Consider the following 4,890-nt stretch of genomic DNA (forward strand, 5'->3'; position numbering starts at 1 on the left):
ACTCTGGCACCACATCTCCTCTGAATTCTCCATATCTGAATCATTTTGCAGATCAGTTAATCAATAGATAGCTTTCGTTAATGTTATTAAACTAAGTAATTAACCAGGAAGATTTATTTCCCTCCCAACATTTAGCAAAGATTATTTTTGCTAGGCTCCAGGCAGTTCTTCTTGTTTCCATTTTTGTGCCACAGTAAGTGTAGCTTCTGCAGTTGCATGGAAGAGGAATTATCTGGCATATTTAGGCAAATTTGAGGGGGGTATACTTAACATATGTTAATACCTGAGCCTTCGGGGAGGGCGGTGTATAAATATAATTAAAAAACCAACATAAAGCATAAAGGAAACTTAATTTTAAAGATTTTTTCCCATTAAAGCACGAAGTTTTTATCCAAAACGGCTTAACCCAGTCACATGACAAACTGGAATGAGTCCAGAGGAGGACAATCAAAATGGTGAGGGGTTTGGAGACCAAGACGTATGAGGAAAGGTTGGGGGAACTTGGTCTGTTTAGCCTGGAGAGGAGACGACTAAGAGGTGATATGATAACCATCTTCAAGTACTTCAAGGGCTGTCATATAGAGTCCCCAACCACCGGGCCGCGGCTCCTTCTCCCCTTCCCCCCGCAGTAAGAAACTTCCCAGGCCGCAAGCAAATCGGCTGATTATAAGTGGCTGATTAACTTGTGGCCTGGCAAACTTATTTTTGTGGGGGGGGAGGGGGAGCAGGGCCGCAAATGCGCATGCGCATTCGCGGCTGCAAATGCGTGGTATGCACGGCCGGACGATCGCCTTCCCCACCGTAGGCGGGCTGCAGCCTTAAAAAGAATGGAGCAGAGTTGTTTTCTGTTGCCCCAGAGGGACCAGAACCAGTGGGTTGGAATTAATTCAAAAGAATTTTCAGTTAAACATCCAGAAGACGTTCCTGACAGAGTGGTTCCTCAAGTGGAACAAGCTTCCTCGGGAGGTGGTGGGGTCTCCTTTGGAAGTTTTCAAGCAGAGGCTAGATAGCCATCTGGCAGAAATGCTGATTCTGTGAACTTAGGCAGATTGTAAGAGGGTGTGCAAAAGAGACTTTGTTAATGCTTGTGGCCCTTCTTGCATGTCCAGAAAAATGCTGATTGCCAGTTGGGATTAGAAGGCAAATTACCTCCAGCCCAGACTGGCCAGGGATTCTTTTTTTGGGAGGGGGAGCATCATCTGGACATGGAATTGGGGTCACTGTGGGTGGGCAGGCAAGTTATAAATGTCCTGCATTCTGTAGGGCAGGGGTAGTCAACCTGTGGTCCTCCAGATGTTCATGGACTATAATTCCCATGAGCCCCTGCCAGCAAACGCTCACAGGGGCTCATGGGAATTGTAGTCCATGAGCATCTGGAGGACCACAGGTTGGCTACCCCTGCTGTAGGGGTTTGGACTAGATGACCTTGTAGATCCCTTCCAACTTTATGATTCTAATATGATTAAAGGAGCCTATAATATCAAAGCACCTCCAATATTTCTCATCAAGTTGAGTAGACATTCTGCTTATACCTTTTGGGGTCACATGCCATCTATAAAACATATTATACCAGTTTTCTTTCAATAATGTGACATTTTGTAAGGTTAATATTTTGACAGTATAATTGCTCCCATTCATCAAGTGAGTTATTTTGGTCAAAATTCCGCATCCATTTTTTCATACCATTTTTACTTGCTCATCTTCACTTCCAACTTTAATAGACACTTATAAATCAATCACGTAACTTCTGATGGTGCTAAGGCCTTGAGAGATCCAATTATGGCAAATGGTTGTCTCAAGCATAAACTAGCAGGGGCAATAGAGGCCACACAAAAAATATTTATTTCTTCTCATAAGCAACTGATAAGATATTCTTGATGTGTTGTCACAGGTTTTCCGCCAAACTCAGTCTAGCATTTCAGCTCCTGTTTCTTGTTTGCCCAGCACTCCATTATACCAAGGGGCTTGTTTTGGACAGGAGCAGAGAGAACATCAGGGAGCAATCTCATCAATAGCTGCAGAAAGATGGCTGTGTCAGTTGTCTACTAGCACATCTACTGAGTTGCTGGGGGGCATTAGATCCCTCAGATCATTCTGGAATCCTATAGTCTCCTTGTGCAAGCATAAATCTGCTCTTCATTTAAACAAGATAGGAGCAGGATATTGAACCAGGCCTTGAGGGCAAAATGGTCCAACCATGGCCCTCTCATAGTTTGTATTGGACCAATATGTTTAATGAACAAATCATCAGTCAGTTCGTGAGCAGCTAGAGCAGATGGCTGTGATTTCTAAGAGTCAGCACCGCTTTCTCAAGAACAAGTCATGCTAGACTAACCTTATCTCTTTTTTTGCGAAGGATACTACATTGCTAGATCAGGGGAATGTTGTGGATATAGTTTATCTCAAATTTAATAAAAGTTTTGAGAAGGTTCCACTTGATATTCTTGTTGGCAAGTTGGTAAAATGCATTATGGATCCTATTACTATTAGGTGGATCAGTAACTGGTTGACCAATTGCACTCAAAGGGTGCATGTTAATGGTTCATCATCCTCTTGGAGAGGAGTGACAAGTGGAGTGCCTCAGGGATCTGTTCTGGGTCCTGTGTTATTCAACATATAAATGATTTGGATGAAGGAATAGAGGGGGTGCTTATTAAATCTGCATATGCTACTAAACTGGGAAGGGTAGCAAACACAGCAGAAGACAGAATCAGGGTACAGGATGATCTGGACAGGCTGGAAAACTGAATGAATAAATGAATTTCAATAGTAATAAATGTTAAATTCTGCATTTAGGTAAGGAAAATCGAATGCATCATTATAGGATGAGAATAGCAGTATGTGTGAAAAGAATCTAGCGGACTTAGTAGACCACCGAACATGAGTCAGCAGTGTGACTTGGTAGTGAAAAAGGCAAAAGGGATTTGGGGCTATATCAAAAGAAGTATAGTGTCCAGATTGCACGAGGTGATGGTAGACTCAGAAACCTTTACTAGCATAGTAAATCCCAGTTCAGAGAGAACAAATATCAAGGATACATTATACAATGCTACACTTCTGCATTAACAAAATTAGCCATCACAGGAGGTGATGTTTGATGAGTTCAGTTGGCCCACCTGAATTTATTGAATTTTAGTTTCTGTCAATCACCCCAAGATGGTATGTGTGAGACGGGTGGAGAATGAATGAATGAAGAGAGTGCCACCAGCTCCACGTTAAGTCTCTGTTGAACTTTTAATAAGCAGACTTTTTTTGCTGGAGAAAATCTCTTTATTGAAGAAAATAATGAAAAGATAGCAAGGTGGGTCCTTGCTAAAACTGAAAACCAAAGCTAATAAGCAAGACTACATGCTTTTCCAAAATCTCTTCCCCAATTCAAAAATATGTGCGGTAGATGAAATGCCAGGCATAGACAATTTTTCCCATGCAGAAGCGTGCACAGATGCTGAAATACTACAAGGACATTCCTTTGAGATACATCAGGCTAGCAAGGTCAAAACTATAAAACACTCCCAGGAGAGACCTCAGCCCTCTAAGCTGTGGAAAAATACTATGCAAATAAAGCAGGCATAAACAGGTCAAGGAAACATCCCGTGGCAAGAGCATGAGAACAGGTGAACAGGGTTTTAACATTCCAATAGGTTCAGCAGGGCATCTGCTGTTGCATTAGGAAGTTGATACACCAGCCAGATGGCTACAATCTCTTCTGCATGCCACCCCAGGCATACAAACTCAGTGTCTGGGATTGTTCGTGTGAGGAGAAAGCCTCCCAGGCCAATATCACCACTCCTCCCTGACCATTTGTCTGTAATTGGTGGGGAACCGAATACCTGCGTGGGGCAAATTGTTTCAGTGACATCATTTTGGCCTCCTGCACTCGGTCATGCATGCTGGGTCCATATTTTGCTCTGTTGTGCAGTGCCAGGTCCATAAGAAATACAACACCAATGCCGGAGAAAGGTAATTTGTCCTAGCCCCCCCACCAAAGTATCTTCAGATGGGATGAAGCTTAGAAGGGGCGTGAACATCCCGATATCTCCCACTCCTTCATTTAAACCATTTTCTTCCACTGTCATATCTCCATCACATACCGATGGTAGAGATCCCCAGTCCTTGGTTGGCTTCCCACTTCTGCTCGCCCCTCAATTCCATCCCAAGTAAAGCACACACCCCTCCAATTCATAGCAAAGCTCTCCCTCCCTCCCCACTCCTCATCATCAGACACAGCAGTACCTGGGCTATTTTGCCGCTCTCCCCACTATTCGTGGAGGCTCTCAGGGGCTAAATACTAATACCAAAACAAGTGGGTGGGATATGTTTATAGAATTAAAGATACATGTATAAAGATGTGTATCCAATGTTCTTCTTATTGATTCATTTCTTTATGTAGAAAAGCTTGAAGGGGGGCACCCCATGATGGGCAGTAAAGCCTAGGCCAGGGGTGGCCAAACTGGCTCTCCAGATGTCCATGGACTACAATTCCCATGAGCCCCGGGGTCTCATGGGAATTGTAGTCCATGGACATCTGGAGAGCCACAGTTTGGCCACCCCTGCCCTAGATGAACAAGAGGAGGCCGGTGAAGAATGGAACTGTGGAGCCCCCTGCCAGTGGATATGGCGATATACGTGGCTTTAAATGATTGAGCTGTGGAACAGAGGTCCCTCAGCAGCTGCTGGCCATGGTGTCCAATGGAAACTTCCACATTCCGAAGCAGAGTAGACCTTAGAATCCCAGTCCTGGGAGTGAACACAGACAAGGTAACGGACTGGCCACATTGTAAAACTGAATGGATTGCTAGTGTGATTCAACACAATGCTGCTAATGTCTTGGCATGTGGTGTGCTAACATCAAGATTCCCCCCCCCCTAAGAAGCATAAAGGAGATGGATG

Source organism: Paroedura picta, chromosome 16 (genome assembly GCF_049243985.1).
Source record: "Paroedura picta isolate Pp20150507F chromosome 16, Ppicta_v3.0, whole genome shotgun sequence".
Classification (NCBI taxonomy): Eukaryota; Metazoa; Chordata; class Lepidosauria; order Squamata; family Gekkonidae; genus Paroedura; species Paroedura picta.